Here is a 26,111-nt window from a genome sequence, read left to right as displayed (position 1 = left end):
ATTCTGCTTATAAACCTTATCATCTTTAACTCTTAACTCTGTCCAAATCCTATGTTTCCATCACATGTATACTTATGCTTATTTTTATACCTTCTTTTCTCTTTAGAACTAAATAAACTAAAATAATTGATTGAAAGTAATGCATAGGTGTGTTTGGTTTGAATAAGATATGGTCACATTATATATATGCATAATGAGTGTGGCCTATAATAGATGGTTTGGGCTACTGATTCAAATTAAAGGTGTTGAATTATGGTGATGGAGGAGCATCTAGCTAAGGCACCATGACCGGGTGTTGGTCTCTGCGAGGTTGGAGAGTTGAGTTAACATCTTGTTTGTCTTATATGTTTAGTTTGTTAGAGTAGGAGGTAGGATTTCGTTTTTGTCTTAATTTCTGTATTAGTCAAAGGTAGTTGGTCGGTTAGGGTTATTACTTGTCTGACTTTAATAAAAAACAGATTAATAATTGTCCTGTCATCTTAAAAGGAAAAGACAAATGTGTCTAAATGTAAATCTTGTCATGTAAACAAAACCGAATACTTAGTAGTTATGTAACTATACTGCCTACAACTGAAAGTAATTATAGTTTCATTAACTGTAAACAAAAATGTATAAATGTAATAATGAAAAACATGAAAAAGAAGGTTCAGCATTTCCAGATACAAGTAATAAAAGAGACAGAACACAAATTTTTTTTATCATCCATCTATATCATTGCCTACGTGCTGTGCAATTGTGTTTTATCTATTGACTAATTGAACTCAGAAACAACAAGCAGAGTGTAGGCCTACAACTGTAGGTTGTTTTTATTTTTCTCTCTTAACAGGAAGCCGAATACTGTAAAACGCATGTAATTTACAACCAGAACAGATAGGTACGCGAACAAAACTCACGACCAGTAGAAAGTCATACATTGAAAAATCGTATGGAGAATATAGAATCAAGGCACCGGTGAAACAAACTACAACAGAGGTAATTCTGGATGAACCATCACACATTTTCTTTAACAAACAGATAATATATATATATATATATATATATATATATATATATATATATATATATATATATATAATATATATATATATATATATATATATATATATATATATATATATATATATATATATATATATATATATATTGCTGTTGTTCAATACAAATTAAGTATTACATTGTCCAAAACAAATAGAGTATACAGCGTCCGCTAGAACGAACAAACCCTAGTCTAGGGTTTGATGTCAAGAAAACCCTCGAGCCCCAACTAGACAGCCAGACTAGAACAGTAAATAAACTGGAATTTGAAACTAGACACAGGCCTAGGCTGCGAGAATGACCCAAATCATACATGGCAACCGAATGGCGAGGACAAATCATCATAGAACCACAAAACCCTAACTACAAGTTGACAAACTGTGGAAGACAGAGCCTACCAGCAAAGAGTTGTAGGGTTTGGAGACTGAATCGTGATAATCCTTCGTGCCCAAGGTCGAACCCTCGACCTATGCAGACAGAACGAGCCAAGGTTAGCATACATTACACAGTGATGCCTGAACATAGATACAACATAAGCAAGGGGAGAGAATAATTTACCTGGGAGCACGGCAGGACCAAGAATCTCACAAAATAGAGCTACAGAAAACCAAAAGAAGCTTGAGACAAGAGGAGCACGCATTGGTTAGCTTCTAAACCAGAATGGAGTGGAGATAAAACATGGAGGGAAAAATTACCTGAAGCTGTAGCCAAGCTAGTCATTGTGAGGAAACCTGTACACATAGGAACCAGAATTTAAAATGACTTTAGCACTATAACAGTAGCTAAGAACATTGTTGACAATAGGAAAGAACAACCGATGGCCCGAGAGACCAGGCATTGAGTCCAAGCAATAGCAGAACAAAACAATAACTCACTGTGTAGAAGAATATGAGTGGACCAACCTCCAGAGCCGAGACAATTTCATGCAATAAGGAAAAATCTGTTGCCAATAGCACAAGCAAGTTCGGGAAACCAATATTTGATCGCAACCACACCCAAAAATAGAGTTTGCCATAGGAACCAGGACGAGGCAGAGCACTTTGACAGGAACCCTTGTAGAGCTCCCACAGTAGAGAAAACAACCAAACAATGGCCAGAAAGCACAAAGGTTTTGTGTAAAAGACCAAGCAGAAAACAAAGATCGAGGCCGGGTACAGGGTAGGTTCACATTTACGAGCCACAATTAATGATTTCTAATTCCAATAAAAATATCCAACACTCATATCTGCAATCAACCGCCAAATCAACAACTGAATCTGCCAACATAATTAACACTGGACAGCTTGACATCCAAGGTTACGTTGGAGTGTGGGCTGGGTCCCATCATAGTGGTATCAGAGCAGTTTTTTTTTTTAGGTCAGTTAGAGAAATGGAGGTAGGAAGGCGAGGTCATGGTAGAGGTGCTCGAAGGATAACAGAGGAAGGACTGAGAGAGGAGATCAGGATTCTTACTGCCCATTTGGAGGTAGTAGAAGCAGGGAGAAGAAGAGACCCGAAGGTAGGCGATGACAGCGAAGAGGAACCTGAAGCAGCAACAGATGGATCAGATGGTGAGACCCAGAAGTGAGACTGTTGAGGTCTGTTCTAGTGGCAAGCAGTAAACCCAAACCAGAACTCCCAACCTATGACGACAGCCTGTCCATAGAGGTTCTATTGGATTGGATCAGCGAGTTGGATAAGTATTTTGAGTGTGAGGAAGTCAGTGAGGACTGCAGAGTGAGGTTCGCTACGACTAAGTTGAAGGGACACGCAGCCCTATGGTGGGATAGTGTCCAAACGAAGAGAAGGAGATTGAACAAGTTTCCGATAAAAACTTGGTCAAGGATGGTGGCCAAGTTGAAGGGCAGATTTCTGCCGAAAGACTATCAGATTGCACTACACAGGCAAGTGCAGAATCTGAAACAGAAAGGAATGACGGTGAGGGAGTACACTGAGGAGTTTTATCGAGTGAACCTAAGGGTCGGTTATACAGAGGATACCGCAGAAAAGACAACCAGGTACGTAAATGGTTTAAGACTAGAAATTTTATATGAAATTAGTATTCTATCTCCAAAGAACATTGAAGAAGCATATCAAAGTGTGATGAAAGCTGAAGAGAAAATTACTAGAAGGCAAAATGCCCAGAGAGGACGCAGAACAAGTAAGGGAAATGGCAGAGGGCGAACTACTAGTGGTAATGAGGAAGGCAGCAGTTCCAGAGCTTCCAGATCAATGGACAAAGGTGATAATGCAAGAGGTGGTAGGTCATACCAATGAGGCAAGGGAAATGGCCGAGGTAGAGGGGCTGGTTATCAATGTTATGGGTGTCATAAATGGGGACACAGATCATTTGAGTGTCCTGAGGCAGACCAAGCTAGACAGAGGGGTGCATATGTTGCACAACCAGAGGAAGCAGAGGCACCTCCCCAAGAAGCAGAAAATGCTCCAGAAACAGGGGAAGCCCTGGTGCTGAACAAGGTGTTATTAAAACCAACCAAGGAGGCCACCGAACAAACACAGCGGAAGGCTTTGTTTAGAATAGTTTGTAAGTCACATGGTAAGTGTTGTAAGTTAATTATTGACAATGGTAGTACAGATAACTTGGTGTCCACAGAGATGGTGGAAAATTGGAATTGAAGCGATTGAAACATCCCACCCCTTACAAAGTTTCATGGTTGCAAAAAGGCCATCAGTTGCTGGTGGATGAACAATGCGAGGTGGAGTTTCAAATAGGCAGATATAAGGATAAATTCATTTGTGACATCATGTTGATTTATGTATGTCACATACTGTTGGGCAGGCCTTGGCAGTATGACAAAAAGGTGGTGCATGATGGATTGGCGAACTGTTATAAGTTTGTCAAGGATGGAATCAAGCATATGCTTGTGCCCATCAAAGAGGAAGGGACAGTAGGAACAAGTGAGCCAAGAGCATTGTTGGTTAGCGGAAAACAGTTTCTGAAACAAGTTGAGGATAGCGAGATGGGTTGTGCAGTTGTAAAAAGAGCAAAGGCAATGTTATTGCATACAGAGGCATCATATTTACCCCTATAAATTTAGCATATGTTGCAAGAATTTACAGACATAGTGGTGGATGATTTGTTGGACAAATTGTCCCCCAGAAGAAGTATAAGTCACCGTATTGACTTCATACCTGGAGCTAGTTTGCCAAACAAGGTAGCATACCGAATGAGCCCCAAGGACAATGAAGAGATTAGGAAGCAGGTGCAGGAACTGCTAGACAAAGGATTGATAAGGGAGAGTTTGAGCCCTTGCACAGTTCCAACTGTTCTCGCTCCCAAGAAAGGAGGAGAGTGGTAGATGTGCACAGACTCGAGAGCCATCAACAAAATCACCATCCAGTACAGGTTTCTACTACCACGGATGGATGACATGATGGATTGTTTAAGCGGGGAAGCATATTTTTCTAAGATAGACTTGAAGAGCGGGTATCATCAGATCCGGATACGAGAGGGGGACGAGTGGAAGACAGCCTTTAAGATGAATGAGGGGTTGTATGAATGGCTGGTCATGCCATTTGGATTGAGCAATGCGCCCAGTACATTTATGCGGTTAATGAATGAAATTCTGAAGGAGTGCATCGGAAAATTTGTGATAGTATACCTGGACGACATATTAATTTTCAGTAGGACAAGGGAAGAGCACCTTCAACATGTTCGAAAAGTGCTCGAAAAATTACAGCAGAACAAACTGCTGATAAATCTAAAAAAATGTACTTTTCTGCAGAAGGAATTGATTTATTTGGTATTTGTAATAGCAGAAAATGAACTAAAGATGGATCTAGAGAACATTGCAGCAATAGTTAATTGGCCATCTATGAAAAGTTTATTTTAGGTACGTAGCTTTCATGGAATAGAAATTTTTTACTGGAAATTCATAAGAAATTTTAGTGAAATTTGTGCACCTATGTTGGACACCATTAAAAAGGCCAGCTAGCTTTTTTGATGGACAGATGCAGCAGAGAGAAGTTTTTAGATATTAAAGAAAAAGATCACTGAGAGGCTGATCCTAAGATTGTCAGACTTCAAGAAGCTTTTTTAGGTTCGCTGTGATGCTAGTGGTATGGCTATTGGGGTTGTACTTAGCCAGGAGGAAAAGCCTGTTGCATTTTCAGTGAGAAGCTAAATGAAAGTAGATAGAAATATTCGTCTTATGACAAGGAGTTCTATGTTGTTATACAGGCATTAAAACACTGGAGGCATTATTTGATGGGAAACGAATTTGTGTTATTTTCAGATAATTCTACACTACAATATGTAATGCAACAGCACAAGCTGAACCATAAACATTCCAAATGGGTGGAGTATTTGCAGAGTTTCAACTTCGTGTTGAAACACATCAAAGGACAGACCAACAAGTGGTGGATGCACTGAGTAGGAGAGCTTTACTTCTGCAGGAGAGTACTATGCAAGTGATGGATTTTGAGCACGTAAAGGATTTATACCAAACTGATACATATTTTAAAGAAGCCTATGAGGCATGTCAGAATCCCTTGGTGAGAGATAACAGTCCATGGTTGGACTACAACTTGCAAGAGAAACTATTGTTTAAGGGAGGACAGCTATGCATACGTGGCTGCTCGATGAGGGAGAACATTATTCGAGAGAAGCATAGTGGAGGTCTGGCCGGACATTTTGGCATGGACAAGACACTCAAGTAGCTCAGTCATTTCTATTTTTGGCCAAAGATGGAATAGATGTACAACGGTTTATGACCAGGTGTAAAGTGTGCCAGTTGGTGAAGGGTCATAGTCAGAACACGGGACTGTACACACCATTACCTGTTCCAGGTAGGCCGTGGGACTCAGTCAGCTTGGACTTTGTCTTGGGTCTACCTAAGACACAGCGAGGTTACGACTCGATGATGGTCGTAGTGGACAGATTCTTGAAGATGGCGCATTTTATCCCTTGCAGAAAAACCAGTGATGCTACTCACGTGGACCACTTGTTTTTCACAGAGATTGTCAGGTTACATGGATTGCCTAAGTCTATCCTTTCGGACAGGGATGTGAAGTTTACAGGGCATTTTTGGCATACCCTATGGAAGAAGATGGATGCACAGTTGAGTTACAGCTCTGCTTATCACCCGCAAATCGACAGACAAATAGAGGTGGTAAACAGGAGTCTGGGAAACCTGCTATGAAGCTTGGTTGGTGAGAATTCATGGATGTGGGATCGAGTGCTCGCTCAGGTAGAGTTCGCTTATAATGACTCGCCTAATCATAGCACCAGTTACAGTCCATTTCAAATCCTCTACGGCATGCATCCCCACAGAGTGCATGAGTTGTGAGATCTTGGACTACAGGAAAGGCAAAGCGCAGATGGAGAAGATTTCGCTAATGCGATGAGAGATTTGCATGAGCAGGTAAAAATTAAATTGCAGGATAGCAGCCAAAAGTATAAACAGCAAGAATATTTGAAGAGAAGGGAAGTACAATTCAACATAGGAGATGAAGTCCTTGCATTTGGACAAGGAATGCTTTCCTAAGGGCGCGTACAATAAGCTGAAATATAAGAAGATAGGTCCCTGTAAAGTCCTCCAGAAATTTTCAGCGAATGCCTATGAGATACAGTTGCCACTTGGAATAGGCATTTCACCTATCTTTAATGTGGCAGACCTGTTCCCTTACACCGCTGACCCAGAAGAAGAAGAAGAAGACAGAACCACACGGACTACACGGAATACCCAGGATGGAGGAGAAGCTTGGATGAGACAGATGCCTTACATTCAGCCTCCTGATATCAAGAGCATTCTCGACACTCAGGTGGCCAAATGAACTCGGCAGAAGGAGTATCTGTAATACCTGGTCAAGTGGAAGAACCGTCCTATCGAGGACAGTTCGTGGCTTGATGTGAGGTAGATTGAGCAAACAGGTTCTTCAGTCGAGAAGCTCATTGACCAGAGCCATGATTTCTTTTTGCCCTGAGAGCCTGATGCAGGAGCATCCAGCTAAGGCACCATGACTGGGTGTTGGTCTCTGCTAGGTTGGAGAGTTGAGTTAACATCTTGTTTATCTTATATGTTTAGTTTATCAGAGTAGGAGGTAGGATTTCATTTTTGTCTTAATTTCTGTATTAGTCAAAGGTAGTTGGTCGGTTAGGGTTATTACTTGTCTAACTTTAATAAACAACAGATTAATAATTGTCCTGTCATCTTAAAAGGAAAAGACAAATGTGTCTAAATGTAAATCTTGTCATGTAAATAGAACCAAATACTTGGTAGTTATGTAACTATACTGCCTACAACTGAAAGTAACTACAGTTTCATTAACTATAAACAAAAACGTATAAATGTAACAATGAAAAACATGAAAAAGGTTCAACATTTCCAGATACAAGTAATAAAAGAGACAGAACGCAAATTTTTCTATCATCCATCTGTATCATTGCCTATTTGTTGTGCAATTGTGTTTTATCTATTGACTAATTGAACTCAGAAACAATAAGCAGAGTGCAGGCCGCCAACTGTAGGTTGTTTTTCTTTTCCTCTCTTAACGGGAAGCCAGATACTGTAAAACGCATGTAATTTACAACCAGAATGGACGGTACGTGAACAAAACTCATGACCAGGAGGAAGTCATAGATTGAACAATTGTATGGAGAATACAGAATCAAGGCACCAGTGAAACAAACTACAACAGAGGTAATTTCGATGAACCATCACACATTTTCTTAACAAACAAATAATATATATATATATATATATATATATATATATATATATATATATATATATATATATATATATATATCTATTGTTGCTGTTCAATACAAATTAAGTATTACATTGTCCAAAACAAATAGAGTATACAACGTCTGCTAGAACGAACAAACCCTAGTCCAGGGTTTGATGTCAAGAAAACCCTTGAGCCCCAACTAGACAGCCAGACCAAAACAGTAAATAAACTGGAATTTGAAACCAGACATAGGCCTAGGTCGCAAGAACGACCCAAATCATACACAGCAACTGAACGACGAGGAGCAATCACCATAGAACCACAAAACCCTAACTACAAGTTGACAAATTGTGGAAGACAAAGCCTACCAGCAAAGAGTTGTAGGGTTTAGAGACCGAATCGTGATAATCCTTCACGCCAAGGTCAAACCCTCAACCTGTGCAGATAGAACGAGCCAAGGTTAGCATACATTACACAGTGATGCCTAAATAGAGACACAACATAAGCAAGGGGAGAGATAATTTACCTAGGAGCATGACAGGACCAAGAATCTCATGAAATAGAGCCACAGAAAACCGAAAGAAGCCTGAGACAAGAGTAGCAGGCGTTGGTTAGCTTCTAAACTAGAAGGGAGTGGAGATAAAACACGAAGGGACAAATTACTTGAAGCTGTAGCCGAGTGAGTCATTATGACGAAACCTGTACACAGAGGAACCAAAATTTAAAACGACTTTAGCACTATAACAGTAGCTAAGAACATTGTTGACAAAAGGAAACAACAACCGGTGGCCCAAGAGACCAGGCATCGAGTCCAAGCAACATCAAAACAAAAAAATAACTCACTGTGTAGAAGAATACGAGAGGACCAACCTCCAGAGACAAGACAATTTCATGCAACAAGGAAAAATTTGTTGCCAATAGCACAAGCAAGTCCGGGAGACCAATATTCGATCGCAGCCACACCCAAAAATAGAGTTTGCCATAGGAACTAGTACAAGGCAGAGCACTTTGACAGGAACCCTGGCAGAGCTCCCATAGCAGAGAAAACAACCAAACAATGGCCAAAAAACACAAAGTTTTGTGTAAAATACTAAGTGGAAAACAAAGACCGAGGCCGGGTACAAGGCAGGTTCGCATTTATGATCCACAATTAATGACGGCTAATTCCAATAAAAATATCCAACACTCATATCTGCAATCAACTGTCGAATCAATAACCGAATCCGCCAACATAATTAACACTAGACAGCTTGACATCCAAGGTTACGTTGGAGTGTGGGTTGGGTCCCATCATATAGGATCATATATGGTTTCATTTACCTTGGTTGTATATCAGTAGAATGATGCTTGTAAGAGTTTTATGCATTGTCATTTTGACCAAGGCCCACAAGTTTTGACTACAATCAACTGCCAGATGGATTTATTCATAGATATTGTCTTATGCCAAGTGGATGTGCTCATAGCTTCAATTATGTGTCAGTTGGGCCAACATTGAAATATCAAAGGAAGTAGTTACAATTTAAAAGAGATATTTTTTTTTAAATATGTGAAGATTTTGGGGTAGAAATTTTGTTACTGGACCTCATGGAGAACTCTTACATGAGTTCAAGTCAATTTTCAAGAGGCAGTGATTTGACGATAAATAAATTATCTTTATATCTCGATAGATAGCAACCATCCTAGGTTGTTGCAACTATGGTAATATACTCAAGTACAATAGAGATGTTCATTCTCAACCACTTATAGGCTCATGGAAGATTAGTTGTTTCAAGTGGCAAGTATAGGATCTGGAAGCTTATTGAACTATCTACAATTCATATCCCTTAAGGATTAAATTAGCATGGGAAGTTTGATCCATAACTAAAGTTGATATGACTGTAACCAATTACTATATTTGTTTTTAATCAGTTAGCATGAACAAGACCGAACCTCTAGTGTTCCAATTTTGGATTTTGTATGCTTTCTATAAAGAGTAAGTGCCCAGAGTGTAGAAACTGTTACCATTTTTATTCGTCTATGACTTTATAATATTAAGATTGTTGTTGTGTGATTAGTGGAGGATCTAGTTATTCATTTGTGGTATTTAGTTAGGTATGTGTTGAAATCTCATTTCTTTTCATTGTTTTGTGTTGGTTAGTTAAAAGGTTATAGGAACAAATTGAGAATTGAGTTGGGCTTGCTTAAGGCTCAGTCATGTGCCATAGCCATTTTGTTTTGTTTGAGTTATGTTTATTGTTTATATTTTTCTTGAGAGTTGAAGGACCTTGTATTTTGTCCTTTTGCGAATAGACTTGTGGTTTTCACCTTTCAACTTATATGTATGTTATGTGAAGATTCAAATAGTTCCATTTATTTTTTTTTCAATATAGAAAGAAATAAAGAAAATTATTTTAATTTCCACGAGACTAAAGATAGCCTATGGGACAAATTGCTTCTTCATTTGGTTGATGTATTGGGCCCTTTTCCTGTGAAGCCTCACAATAAACATTCCCAGCTTCTCGAAAAACCCTTTAATAAATAGATTATCCTAAGAGCTAGCTCCCTTAATATTTGCATAACTTTCCATATTGTCTTTGAAGGCCTCGCATTCTAAAATGAAATGCTTTTTTTTTCCACTTTTCCGGAAGAAAAAAAAAATACACACTCTTTCCTCCCATACTTCTTTTGGAATTTTCCACCGCCCTGTTTCACAATGGAGTTGATGAGAATTATTCCTTAACTGAGTAATAAGAATTTTGGCTTTTCGAGAAATATTGGCCTCTATGTACTTTTTTTGTTGATGATTATGAGTGGGATTAAACACTTCAATATAGTACCTTTTCCTTCTCCCTAACTCTTATCCCAAGTATGCTTGTAGAATTTATCCATAAGAAAAGATTTTATATGAATGTATGTTGGGTCCCTATAATACTAGTGATTACCCCATTACTATTGTAGTTATACCCATTATTAATATTTTTGTACCCCTATTGCCCCCATATTGTTATTACTGTGCCCCATAGAATCCCTCTATTGTTATTTTTGTGGCTTTATATTATTATTGTTAGGTCGGCTGGATTATATTGTGACTCCTTAGACTCCTATATATAGAAAGGAGGTTTTGTCATTTGAATCATCCAAGAATTGCTCATTTATGTAATGTAAAGGAGGTTGCCCCCTCGAAGAGGCTGAATTCTAAGGCGTTGATCTATCTTGTCTATCTTTTCTTGAGCTGGTTTCATAACATTTGGTATCAGAGCTTCGGATTCTAGGGTTTCACTGCTCCAAACAGGTCTTCATGGAATTTTCGCTATAACTTTTTTTTTGCGACGTTTCAGAAGTTGCAAAAAAAAACCATTTGAGAAGAAATCACGCTGAACCTCGGGTCTGAATTTCAGAGCTTTTCGTGCTATATTTGCGGAGATATGATCTGAGGAATTTGGTCTTTTTGCAGACTCCTGAATTACATTCCAAACAGGTGACGTGGGGAAAATCACCATAACTTTCTCTCTGGGGATCAGATTGAAATTTCGTAAGAAGGTATAGAAAGAGAACGGACTGTAGTTTCTTGTATGCATTTTTCAAATCCAAAGTTGAAATAGTGACTCGTGGCACGTCGTACAAGTTCGCTCTACTGAACTAGTCTATAATCAAGTCACTGTGGGAGATTTCACATAACTCTTCCTTGGAGAATCCAATTTGGGTCAGACTTGTGGCATTGGAAAGAGGACACAAAGGGCTACTGCAGGTCACAAATTCAGAACTAGATGATCGGAAAGTACAGAGATACATCAGAGGCAATATCGAGCTCCTACAAAGTGAAAAAAAGGTGTGTAGTTTTTTTAAATTTTTGCATAAGATTGGTTTGAAAAATTAGTTTGAAGGAATTCAAAGGGCATAGTAAAGCATTATTATTGGTAATTGATGCCCCGAGGAAAGAAAATGCAAACACCTAGTAGGCAACCTGAAAGCTCTAACATGACTCATGAAGAAGAGGAAGAAATGCAACATGATATATCAAAATTACGAGACCAAGTGCAACAATTGTCACTTGCACAAAAAGGAACAGAATATAAGATGGATGGTTTAAAGAAAGATGTAGAAGCTAATATGGATGGTTTAAAGAAAGGCGTAGAAGCTAAGATGGACAATTTGAAGATAGATCTGAAGATAGACATGGACAAATTGAAGATAAATATGAATAAGTTGCTACAAGAAATGGTCACTAAGGGTGAAAGGGTACTAAAAGAAACTCATGATGAGAACAAAAGAAATGTTAATCATGATTCCATAGACTCTAATGTTGGATCGAAGACTCACCATATTCCAAAAATCGATATGAGGAAGTTTGATGGCAAGGATCCTGCCACATGGATATTACAGATAGAGCAATTCTTCGATCTCAATAATGTGCAAAACACACAAAAGGTACGTATGGCAACTTTATATTTGGAACCAAATCAGTTTGTATGGTATCAATGGCTTTGCTCTCGTAAACAATTTATCACTTGGGAAATTTTTACGGAAGAATTGATAGCACATTATGAGGATACAAAAAGCAACACTTTTTTTAGCCAATTGATAAGTCTCAAACAAAAGGGTTCAATAATGGAGCACATTGAGGAGTTCCAAAAATTGAACATAAGGGTAAAAGATATTCCAGAGGAGCATAGGATTGATGTGTTCATAGGGTCTTTAAAGGATAATATCCAACATGATGTTCGCCTTTGGGAACCTGATTCATTAGAGAAGGCATTCAGGTTAGCAAGAAAAATGGAAAGCAAAATTATGGCAACTAGGAAGCATACCACTCACAACTATAAAGACAGAAGTGTTGTTGCTCCTAGTCTTCCACAACCTATAAGGTTGACACCACAACAATTGGAAGAAAAAAGAGCAAAAGGGCTTTGTTATAGTTGTGATAGCAAATACACTAAAGGTCATAAGTGTGCTGAGAAGAAATTATTCTACATAGATTGTGAAGAGGAAGAAGAAAAGGAGCAAGAAAGGTCAAAAGAAGAGGATATACTCCAGGAACAAAGCCTAGATGAAGAACAAATAAATCCGACCATATCTTGTAATGCATTGGCGGGAATTACCACTCCTCAAACCATCAAGATAGAAGGACAAATCAAGAAGAAAAAGGTAATAGTGTTGATTGATTCAGGAAGCACCCACAATTTTATTCATTGTAAGGTAGCAAAAGAATTGAATTGCTTCCTATATCCAGCACCAGAGTGTCAAGTGATGATTGCAAATGGAGGAACAATAAATTGCTTTGGAAAGTGCCATAATATCAAGCTATCCATGGGAGAATATGTATTGACTAGCTCAATGCTTTCCATTCCAATGGGAGGTGCTGATGTTGTACTAGGAGTCCAATGGCTACAATCCTTGGGTACAATAGCTTTTAATTTTCAAGAACTTTTCATCAAATTTTCTACAGAAGGAAAGGAAGTTGAATTAAGGGGTATTGCAGGGAAACCAAGAAAGATAATCAGCTCTAATGGTATGACAAAGCTTCTAAAAAAGGAGCAAAGAGGTGTAATTGCACAATTATGTTCGCTAGATGTTTCCACATCGGAATCATCTATTTCTCCAGATCTCCAAAAAGTCCTGGACAATCATTCCAAGGTATTTGAGACTCCCAAAGGTCTCCCACCTATGCGTAATCATGATCATGCTATTCATCTGATTCCAGGAAGTGTTCCTCCAAACATCAGGCCGTACAGATATCCCTATGTCCAAAAGAGTGAAATTGAACGTATGGTTACAGAAATGCTAGAGGCTGGTATAATTCAACCGAGTCAAAGTTCTTTCTCTGCTCCAGTAATATTGGTGCACAAGAAGGATGGATCATGGCGCATGTGTCTAGATTATAGGGAGCTCAACAAGCTCACTATTAAAGATAAGTTCCCCATTCCTGTCATTGATGAATTACTGGATGAATTGCATGGATCAATTTACTTCACCAAGTTGGATCTTCGTTCAGGATATCATCAAATCAGAATGAAGACTGAAGACATTCTGAAAACAACATTTAGAACTCATGAGGGTCATTATGAATTTTTGGTCATGCCTTTTGGCCTTACCAATGCACCTTCAACATTTCAAGGTTTGATGAATTCAATTTTCAAACCATTCCTTAGAAAATTTGTGTTAGTATGTTTTGATGATATACTAATCTACAACAAGTCTTGGAAGGATCATGTTGAACATGTTGACAGGGTGCTACAACTATTGGAGGAGAAAAAATTATATGCAAAAAGATCCAAATGTTTCTTTGGAGTCCAGGAGGTGGAATATCTGGGTCATATTGTATCTCATGAAGGAGTTAAGGTAGACCCTAGCAAAATTAAAGCCATTAAGGAATGGAAAATCCCCACATCCATAAAGCATCTGCGAGGATTTCTCGGGTTGACAGGGTATTATCGCAAGTTTGTTAAGAATTATGGGAGAATAGCCGCACCTCTAACAACATTATTGAAGAAAGATGAATTTTCATGGACTCCAGAAGCAACAAAGGCCTTTGAACATCTTAAAGAGGCAATGTGCCAAGCACCAGTCTTAGCTACACCGGACTTCACAAAAACCTTTATTGTGGAATGTGATGCTTTAGGAAATGGAATTGGTGTTGTTCTAATGCAAGATGAAAGACCCATTGCTTTTGAAAGTCGCCCAATCAAGGGAAAGTTTTTAAGCAAAGCTATTTATGAGAAGGAAATGTTGGCAATACTCCATGCACTTAAGAAATGGCGACCCTACCTAATGGGAAGACACTTCAAGGTAAAAACGGATCATGATAGCCTTAAATACTTTTTAGAACAAAATTATCCTCTAAAGAGCAACAAAAGTGGGTCACAAAGATGTTGGGTTATGACTTTGAAATCATCTACAAAAAAGGGAAGAAAAATGTGGTGGCAGATGCACTCTCAAGAAAGGATGAGGATGTGGAAGCATTGTTGAGCGCCATTTCTATTATCCAACCAAATTAGATAAATGAAGCAAGGGAGGAATGGAAGAATGACGAAGAAGTGTGGGCACTTATTCGAAAGTTACAACAAGATTCCAGTACGTCTGATACATTTAGCTGGCAAAATGATTCGTTATGGTACAAATATCGCTTGTACCTCTGTAAGAATTCCCAGCTAAAACAAAAGATTCTTATGGAATTGCACACTTCTCCCTTAGGAGGGCACTCAGGATTTTTAAAAACTTACCACAGGGTTAAGAAGGAATTTTTTTGGGATGGCCTTAAATCAGATATTCAAAAGTTTGTGGCGGAATGTTTGGTTTGCCAACAAAATAAAGTTGAAACAATTAAGACACCGTGTCTATTACAACCTTTATCCATTCCAAGCCAACGTTGGGAGGAGGTTTCAATGGATTTTATCACAGGTTTACCCAAGTCTGAGGGAAAGAGTGTCATCATGGTGGTAGTTGACAGACTTACCAAGTATGCACACTTTTGTGCATTATCACATCCATTTAAAGCCAGTACAGTTTCTACTGCATTTATGGAAACAATTCAAAAGCTACATGGAAACCCGAAGATTATTGTAAGTGACAGAGATCCCATTTTCACCTGGAAATTTTTGGACAGAATTATTTTCTTGTCTTGGTACTCAATTAACTCATAGCTCATCTTATCATCCTCAATCTGATGGGCAAACTAAGATAGTAAATAAATGCTTGGAAGGATATCTTCGTTGCTTTGTATCTGATAAACAGACACAATGGGTCAAATGGTTGCCTCTGGCTAAATGGTGGTATAACACTTCCTTTCATATAGCAACAAAAATGACCCCATTTATGGCACTTTATGGGTATCAACCACCATCCATCACATCATATTTAAGAGAAAATTCTAAGGTTCAGGCAGTGGAACATCACATCGAACATCAACAACAAGTCCTCCAACTCTTAAAGGATAACCTCGTGTTGGCACAGAATAGAATGAAACAACAGGTAGATCAACATCGCAGCAAAAGAAGTTTTGATGTAGGTGATTGGGTATTCCTACGGCTACAACCATATAAGCAAATGTCCCTCAAGCAAGCTAAGAAGGATAATAAATTATCACCAAAGTATTATGGTCCGTACAAGGTGTTGCAAAAGACTGGTACTATGGCATACAAATTGGAGCTTCCTGCAGCTTCTCGATTGCACCCAGTTTTCCATGTTTCATGTTTAAAGAAGGTTATAGGTGACAAGCTCCCAGTTCAAACAATATTGCCAGAACTTAACGAGGAAGGAAAAATTATATTGGAACCGAAAGCAGTCACAGAAACAAGAACTCGACAGCTACAAAATCGATCAAGTTCAGAGTATCTTATCAAGTGGAAGAACTTATTCGCTGAAGATTCCACATGGGAGGATGAGAATTTTATGTAGAAGTATCCAGAACTACTCAAGCGTTGAGGACAACACTTTTTTGAAGGAGAGGGGCATGTTGGGTCCCTATAATACTAGTGATTACCCCATTACTATTGTAGTTATACCGCTTATTAATATTGTTGTGCCCCTATTGCCCCATATTGTTATTACTATGCCCCATAGAATCCCTCTACTGTTATTTTTGTGGCTTTATATTATTATTGTTAGGTCGGCTAGATTATATTGTGACTCCTTAGACTCCTATATATAGAAAGGAGATTTTATCATTTGAATCATCCAAGAATTGCTCATTTATGTAATGTAAAGGAGGTTGCCCCTCAAAGAGGCTAAATTCTAAGACGTTGATCTATCTTTTCTTGAGCTGGTTTCATAACAATGTATTTTGTGTGATAACATAGTTTGAAATTTCATGCAAATTCTTTTAATGACTTTCTTTTCATTATATTAATGGGATGGGTGTTTATTTTGTTTTAAGAGGAATATAAAACAATTAAATGTAGAAGAATTAGAAATTAAATAAGATAATAGCTCAATAATTTTGAAGCCACGTTGAGATTATCTATTAGATACTTCTAGGTAACTAAAGAGCCATTTAGCTAAAAGTTAAGAAGTAAAACCCTTTTGATGAGACCTCCATTCCCATGCATCTAACTTAGGTCATTTTCATAAGTGAGAAATATTGTTGTCTGTGCATACAGCACCAAGGGTCTCATAAGTTTACTAGTCTTTAAGAAGTAAAACCCTTTTGATGAGACCTCCATTCCCATGCATTTAACTTAGGTCATTTTAATAAGTGAGAAATCTTATTGTTTGTGCATATAGCACCGAGGATCTCACAAGTTTACTCGTCTGATCAACAACTAAATAGAGAGTGTAAGATTAATAATATTTAAGATTAATAAAAACATTTGTCAATGAGAAATGCTAAATATAAGACTAAGAGCCCACTTATGGACTAGGTTATGTTTGTTGAGCTAATTAACAAGCAATAACAAATCCCCTCCTTGACATTATTAAATCTCATATAGAATTTTGCCTTATAATTTATGGACTTGGGTAGAGAAACATTGGTTTTGTTGCTTTATAATATATGGACTCGGGTAGAAGGCTATTGACTTTTTTGGCTTGAAGTCAGCTTCATCCCACGTGACCTCCTCGACCACAACAGAATCTGTGAGTGTATCAGGTTGAGCACTACCTCAACACAATGGGCAAGTCAAACGCAACTTAGGGGAAGATATACTTGCTTTCAGCTTATCCTTGTTGGAGAAGTGATTACCCCATCTTACTGCTATATTTTCAACATCTACTTACAACACCAATAAACAAACTCTAAACACAATCTTCATGAACCCATTCATTTTTTTCAATATCTAAGTTAAAACCACAATAAACATAAGGTGAAGATATAAAACCATGTTCCATGAAATTCGCAAATTGATAACTCCAAATAAAACATTTGCAAGGTCAAAATCACCTTTTCTTGTGAATGGTGATGATTAACCAAACATATTTAACTCCAAATAAACCATTTTTAAGTGCCCATTATATGTTGAGTGTGCAACAAATACAAGGACTATTATTCAATCTCTCTAATGAAAATATGGAATTGAAGGAGGAGATAGATAGGTTAGATACAACACATCTCTACCCTCCATATTCTACTCTAAGCTTTATTATCATGTCTTCCATAGCACACACATATGCCCCTTTATTTCCTCCCTCTTCATCTTCACTCATTGTCTTCATGACCGCTTCTCTTATCTGCTTCGCTCTGTCTCTCACTCGATTTCTCTTCTCTTCCTTCGTCAACATTCTTACACTTCTCTCCACCATCTCCTGTTTCATCTCTCCCTCTTTTCCCCTCCACTTCTCGATGCACACCCCCACCTCCTCCTCCAACATTTTCGAATTCGCGAACTAGTCCCCTGACATAGGCCATCTTATGATAGATACCCCTTGGCTCAAACTCTCCAGTGTTGAATTCCATCCAGAGTAGCTAAGGAACCCTCTGATAGAAGGATGGAACATGATCAGCGGCTTAGGCGTCCACTTTTCGATAAGCAATCCTCACCTCTTTTCCTTCACTCACTCTTCGAATCCCTTTGGTAGAAACCTTGTCAAGAACTCTGAATCAAATGGGAACTCTAGTGGTAGCCTCACGACCCAAATGAAAAGTTGTTGACTCGACTCTAGCCCCAGAGCCATCTCCTTCTTGTGCGACAACGATATCAAATTTTGTCTTACAAAGGAAACATAGAGCATAGAGGAGGGCGCATGTGAAAAAAGCCATAGAAAATATGCCCTTGCATATTCTACCTCTGCCTAGTTTCCCTCCAAATAAATAGTTGTATTTGAAGAAGAGGAAGAGAGAAATGAAAATCTCCATTTTCACGTTTTTAGTGAAAATCTCTTTTCCAATTTCCCTAGCTTCTTCTTGCACTTTGATAACCCACCTAGAGTTCTACTTATTGACCTTGGAAAAAATAATTAGCCATGATTCATTATGTTCTTTAGTAAAATCATTGATGTTATCAATGTTCGTTGCTAGTTTTTCTTTTTGATCCTACAATTCAATTTTTATCTTGTCGTTTGAAATTACCTTAGAATCGTGCAACATATTTGGACTGGCTAATCCTTTTACAATATCCATTTATCTGAGATAAGCATTACCTTTCCTTTTGAATAGGTCATTACAGGCAGAATTGATATTCTCAAGTTTAGTGACCCTTTCCACCCGTCCAACCTCCAATTGCTTCACTCGTTTAGTATATGGTAGTTGTTGATTTTTCTTTTTGAAAGAAAAGAGTATTTCTAGACTCTGCTTGAAAGTATTTAATTCATTGGCAACAAATTTCTTGTATTTTGTAACAATACTATTAACCAACCTCATAAATATTGTTAGCTCCTCTTGCAAGAGTGTTAAATCGAAAACTTCTTGCCATGCATCATCAATAATTTCTAATCTTTGACATATGTTGTCGAGGATATATGCCTTCACTACATTATGCAAATTCACAGCCTTGTAGAGAAATAAATTCTGCAGAAAAATAAATACATTGTAGAGAAAATTGCAAAATAACTTGAGTAACTGAGAAAATGAACTCTTGAATAATTTTGAATCTGCAAAGATGTGAGACTAGGAAAGTATCCACTAGTGCAAGTGTCTATGTTTCTCTTATTTTCCATTGGGAGATTCAAATACTGCTTGGTTGATTGTATAAGTGCAAATAACTACCTTCGTTTATCTGCTACTTATATTTGTTTCAAATGTCCCGTAGTTTCACAATTTGTTACTGAAGCCCCAATTACTAGTTGTTGCTATTATTCGCATGGAAACTACTACATATGACATTGTTAATAAATAGAAATTGAAAATAACAAATCCAATGTTTATGGGAAGTAATAGAATAAATTTCAATAATGCAAAACACCTTTTCCACTTACTGTGTAATTCGATATTGATTTAATATCATTGAAATACATGTCATACAAACATAAATTTGTGGTACAATATAAAGTCATTGTCTATTAGCACTACGTTCTGAAAGGTTTCTCGATGCATTTTCCGGCTTAAATTGTTGAAAATTTGTCAATGATTTCTTGGATTCATGATTCTGAGTTGAAATTTTTGAACACCCTAACAATTGTACAGGTTTTCAAAATAGCTAAATGCATATATAAAACAATAAAAAATCTTATGAGAATTATCACAATTAGCTTTGAAACTGGCAACAATAATTGTAAACAATAGTAAGTAAATATTATGTGCACACGTATTTTTCTCTTTCTACCAGGAATTGATTTAGTTACTAAACTAGTCCCCATCATTAAATCATTGGCGATTTGATTTATTTTGATATTGTAATACAAAAAAGGTAAAGGAAACTTGATTTACGAACACTCTGATACACTATTTTCAAGATCACAATACAAAGCTAATTGCCATAACGCATTACAACTAGTTGTATAAACATGTTATCATTATTTTTTAGAAAGATTGTCGTTTACTAAAGCCATTTATCATGATTGATATTGTAATTCTAGAAGTCCTAACCACATTTAACACTTTCAATAAATAGAAAATGAAAAATTCAAAGTGAATGTTAGTGGTAGTTGGTAAAATAAATCTAGAAATTCGAAAATTATTTTCTTTATTACTTTGGCAACACTTATTGTCTTAATTTTCTTGATATACATGGACTAAATAGCAGGGATGTATGAAATAAAATAAATATGAGTTCAATGCAATCATGTACAATTAATTATTAGTAGTAGTAGTAATTGTTTCATTGGCATCAAAGCATGCCACTAAAGAAAGGTGTATATTTATTATTAATTTTTTTTATTTGTTGTGGGATATGCACAACCATTTCCAAATAGCTACTCTAATATTCAATAAGCTATTCAGTGGAAACAATGAAATAAATTTCCATGTGCATTTGTCCTTTGCACACACTTCCTTTGAACAGAATCAAGGTCATCTAGTAATCTTAAGAGAATAAAAAACCTTTGCATAACTTCTACTAAATACAACAATCATTAGATTCAATTTTATTATTAAATAATTGTTATTACAATAAATATGTGCGGAGCAATAGAATTTTAACCGTGGAAAAAAATGTTGATGCAACATGAACACTTTTCATTTTCAAAGTGTTTTTCATGTTTATTGCACAATTTATTTATTTTTTATGTCGTTGCTAAAAAATTATGGAATTTTAACAAAAAAAAGAGTTGATGCAACATCAACACCCTTTTTAGGCTTTTTTTCATGTTTTTTGCGCAAAAATATGGTTTTTTGGGCTAGAGCTCTCATTTTGAGGTTGCTGTTCTCATTAAGTTCGTAACTTTGTTTCTTGCAAATATTTATATTTTCTCTAATAACATTTTCCATGCCTTTATGCGTCTAAGCTCTTGTGCTCTAAGCAGCATGCCTCTAAGCTCTTGCGCTCTAAGTAACATGTTTTGTGCGTTTATGCTCTTATGCTCTTGTGCTTTAGTAACATATTCCATGCCTTTAAGTTCAAGTTTACATAGTAATATGTTCCATGCTTTTAACCTCAAGGAAGAGCGAGAGAAATTCACATTGCTTTAAGTATAAGATTCATCCACCTGACTTGACCTAGCCTATCCATCTTTCTAAGGATTTATTAACTGTATGGAGGAAATCACCTAGCTAGAATTCACCCATTGATTTCCCCATATTTAGGTGGATTTTAGAGTTGCTTGCTTATTATCAAGAATTGTAGCGAGTAGAGATCTCTTGGATGTGGATGGAAGGGGAAAGCACCAATAAATATCCTGTCCAAATTCCTAGAAAACAAGGCTTATATCATTTTGGAAAGAGATTCACTTTTATTATTCATTCTTTTAAACCAAACTAAGGTGGAATGTACTCGCATAAAAAATATTTCAACTCATTTAGGCTCAAAAGAAATGTTTTAACACTAATTATGAATAATATGAGTGTTGGGTAACGGGTTCCTCCTCTGACAATATTTTTGTTCCTAAAACATCAAATTTTTCTTATAAACCTTATCATCTTTCACTCTTACCTCTGTCCAAATCGTATGTTTCCATCATAGGTATACTTATGCTTATTTTTACACCCTGTCTCTTCTCTTTAGAACTAAATAACTAAAAGGATTGATTGAAAGTAATGCATAGGTGTGTTTGGTTTGAATAAGATATGGTCACATTGTATATATGCATAATGAGTGTGGTTTGTAATAGATGGTTTAGGATACTGATTCAAATTAAAGGGTTTGAATTATAGGATCATATATGGTTTCATGTACCTTGGTTGTATATCGATAGAATGATGCTTGTAAGCTTTTTATGCATTGTCATTTTGACCAAAGTCCACAAGTTGTGACTAAAATCAACTGCCAGAAGGATGTATTCAAGGATATGATCATATGCCAAGTGGATGTGCTCATAGCTACAATTATGTGTCAGTAGGGCACACATTGCAATATCAAAGGAAGTAGTTACAATTTAAAAGAGATAGTTGTTAAATATGTGAGGATTTCGGGGTAGAAATTTAGTTATTGGACCTCATGGAGAACTCTTATATGAGTTCGAGTCAATTTTCAAGAGGCAGTGATTCGACGATAAAAAGTATCTTGAGATCTTGACAGATAGCGACCATCCTGGGTTGTTGCAACTATGGTAATAAACTCAAGTACAATCGAGATGTTCATTCTCGACCACTTATAGGCTCATGGAAGATCAATTGTTTCAAGTGCCAAGTATAGGATCTGGAAGCTTATTAAACTATCTACAATTCGTATCCCTTAAGGATAATATTAGCATGGGAAGTTTGATCCATAACTAAAGTTGATGTGACTATAACCAATTACTATATTTGTTTTTAATGAGTTAGCATGAACAAAATTGAACCTCTAGTGTTCCATTTTGGATTTTGTAAGCTTTCTATAAAGAGTAAGCACCGAGAGCGTAGACGATGTTACCATTGCTATTCGTCTCTGACTTTATAATATTAATACTGTCATTGTGTGATTAGCAGAGGGTCCAATTATTCATTTGTGGTCTTTCCTTAGGTATGTGTTGAAAGCTCAGTTATTTTCATTATTTTGCATTGAATAGGTAAAAGGTTATAGGCACAAACCGGGAATTGAATTGGGCCTACTCAAGGCTCAAGGTCATTTTGTTTTGTTCAAGTTATGTTACTTGTTTATAGTTTGAATGAGAGTTTAAGGACCTTGCTTTTTAATTATGGATGTATTGTTTCACAAAATCATTCAACTTGAAAATTTAAGATTTAACAAAAAAAAACCTAAACCATTATAACAAAATTCATCGCATCACTTAGAAAATATAATATGAATAAGGTAATATCATTCCCGTCAACGCTTCAAATAAACTTAATTAACATTATTTATGAATGGAGTTGTCTATAATGCGACTTTTTGAGATTTCGGTGACGGAATCCGGCGGAAGAAATTGAGATGAAATCATGATTTGTTGCAGTTAAAATGGTTTTTTAACTGCATATTCGGATTCAGCACCCTGAAAAACCCCTGGGACAGTTTCATTGTGCAGAAATTAGCTATCAAACTTGGATTCCGATAAATTACTGCCGGATTTTCACCGGAAAAAATCGCCGGAAAAGCTTTCAAAAAGTCGCGTTAAAGACTACTGCTTTATGAATAAGGTAATATCATTCCCGTCAACGCTTCAAATAAACTTAATTAACATTATTTTTCATTAATAATTGACGATGTTTATTAAAACTTCACATTTTTTTTATTAACACTTTATTATTATTATTAATATGGTAAAATTAATATCTTGTAGCAATCAACAAATAAATGAAAATTCAATCTTCAATTGCAATTCCATGAACCTCAAACTTATACAATAAAGTCGTCGAATAAGACAAGCAATGCAGCCTTCATTCAGCTTCGGCCAACGTGACCTCCTCGACCAGAACAGACTCTGTGAGCGTGTCAGGCTGAGCGCTACCTCAATACAATGGGCAAATCAAACGCGAATTAGGGTAAGATATACTTGCGTTGCAGATTATCCTTGATTACCCCATCTTACTGCTATATTTTCAACATCTATTTACAATACCAATAAACAAACTCTAAACACAGTCTTCATGAAACCATTCATTTTTTTCAACATCTAAGTTAAAACACCCATAAACAAACTCTAAACCATTCATTTTCCTTTTTTTTTTCAATGGTGATGTTTAAACGAACATAGTTAGCCTATTATATGCCGAGCGTGCAGCAAATCCAAGGACTATTATTCAATCACTCTAATGCAAATACTCTAATGCAAATATGGGAGCGAAGGACGAGAAAGATAGGCGAGATACAACACAACTCTACCCCTCATATTCTACTGTAAGTTTTTTTATCATGTCTTCCATAGCAGACACAGATGCCCCTTTCTTTCCTCCGTCTCCGTCTCCGTCTTCGTCTTCACTCACCGCCTTCATGGCTGCTTCTCTAATCTCCTCGGCTCTCTTTCTCAGTTGATTGCCTTTTTCTTCCCTCATCAACATTCTTACTCTACTCTCCACCGTCTCCCGTTTCAGGTCTCCCTCTTTTCCCCTCCACATCTCGATGCACACCCCCACCTCCTCCTCCAACATTTTCGAATTCGCGAACTGTTCCCCTGACATGGGCCATCCGATAATAGGCACCCCTTTGCTCAGGCTTTCCAGCGTCGAATTCCAGCCACAGTGACTAAGGAACCCTCCGGTAGAAGGATGGGACAGGATCAGCAGCTGAGGCGCCCATTTTCGTATAAGAAAACCTTGCTTCTTTTCCTTCACTCGCTCTTCAAAACCTTCTGGTAGAAACTCCGCCGAGAACTCTGAATTAAATGGGACTTCCAGCGGCGGCCTGACGACCCAAATGAAAGGCTGTTGGCTCGATTCCAGCCCCAGAGCCAGCTCCTTCATGTGTGACGACGATATCAAATTTTGGCTTCCAAAGGAAACATAGAGCACAGAGGAGGGCGCCTGGGAATCGAGCCATAACAAAGATGCCCTTGCATATTCTGCCTCTGCCTGCTTGCCCCGCAGTAGAAATTCCGAATCAACAGTTGTATTTGAAGAAGAGGAAGAGAGAAATGAAGAGGGTAGGATCGGTCCGACTGCCCAAACCGGCCTGCCAGTGGATTTTCTCATGTGTTGGAGACTGCTATGCTCAAGCACTTCGAACGTATTACAGATTGATCCCCAACTACGCACGTTGCGAGATATCTGGCGATTAAGTAACAAGATCCAGGGATCGGATCCTGTGGCCCCTTTTAAATATGGAGGGAGCTGAGATCGATCCAGTGTAACATGCGGCATGTCGGGCAGAACAAACTCGTGGGCGTCGGTCTTGGTGTGAGGTAGATGAGTGCAGAGAGAGTAATAGACAGAGGTTCCGTAAGCTCCAGAAGTGCAGAACTGAATCCTGGGTATTCCCAACCTGTTCCCTACGTCCAGCGTCCAGCCCAAGAACATGTCGCTGATGATGCAGAGAGGCAGGCGCCCGCCGTCTTCTTGAGTGATGTGGCGGATGAGGCGCTCGAAATGGGGTTCCAGGTGCTCCGAGGCTTCATACAAACGGAGGAAAAGATGGTAAGGGATGGAGTCCATGTTTTCGGTGTGAGGAGGAAGACCGTGAGCAGCGCTGGAGAAGGGCAGCTCCGCCAGGCGGATATCGAGAGCGGGGCCAGCGGATTCGATCTTGGGTCGCAGACTTCGGATGTTGAGAGGCGTATTGACTATGGTGATGGCAAATCCGGTTCGTTTGGCAAGCAGCTTGGCGAGCTCTAGGAAGGGGATAATGTGGCCCTGAGCCATGTAGGGGAACATCACCACATGGTGCTTGGCCTCTTTGGTGGTGGTGACAGTGCTCAAATTCTCAGCGGGGAAGGGCGGGGTAAAATCCATTGCGCGTGGAAGATTTAGGTAGCGAAATGGGCCGAGTACTGGACAGATGCGCAGGCTGGAAAGACTGCAGCTACTGCTCTGTAAAGGTTGCACCTCCTGCTCAATGATTCACATTTCACTAAACGGAGGGCATGCACGAAAGAAAATAAAATAAAAGTTGACCGAAGCGATGACGTCTATGGTGTTTAGGGTAAAACAATTACTCCAGTAGACTCTCAATGGTAACGGATACGCATCATGTATTAAAATAATCGTTCGGTAACCGATATGCATTCACTACTAAAATAATCGTCAATGTTTTCTTTCACTTTGTTAACTGGATGGTGAATAATAGGTGTGGTTAAAGGAGATTTTTTTTTTTACAAATTTTTAAAATATTTATAAGTGAAATATTTCATAATAAGTACACTTGAGTTTACTGTCAAAAAATCATATATTCACCTTTAAAAATAATGTATATAAAATTATAATTAAAAAAAATTTGCCCCATTCAAATATGGTATGGTATTTGTTGTTATATATTAAAAAAATCATAAAGTGGCTTTTAAAGTTCAAAAGTATATTTTTTCAGTTAATTCAATAAACTGATTCAGAGTCC

The 26,111-nt window shown here is 37.7% G+C and overlaps 1 pseudogene; it reads right to left on the bottom strand.

The window, feature by feature from the left end:
* Positions 1 to 23,760: 23,760 nt before the first annotated feature.
* Positions 23,761 to 25,605, bottom strand: LOC149190275 (UDP-glycosyltransferase 92A1 pseudogene; annotated as a pseudogene).
* Between the last annotated feature and the right edge of the window lie 506 nt (positions 25,606 to 26,111).

Source organism: Pinus tabuliformis, chromosome 3_1 (genome assembly GCF_031772625.1).
Source record: "Pinus tabuliformis cultivar Carrire ecotype Pingquan chromosome 3_1, CPIR1, whole genome shotgun sequence".
Lineage (NCBI taxonomy): Eukaryota > Viridiplantae > Streptophyta > Pinopsida > Pinales > Pinaceae > Pinus > Pinus tabuliformis.
Note: the sequence above shows the minus strand (reverse complement) of the source record. Positions and strands in the feature narration are given on the sequence as shown.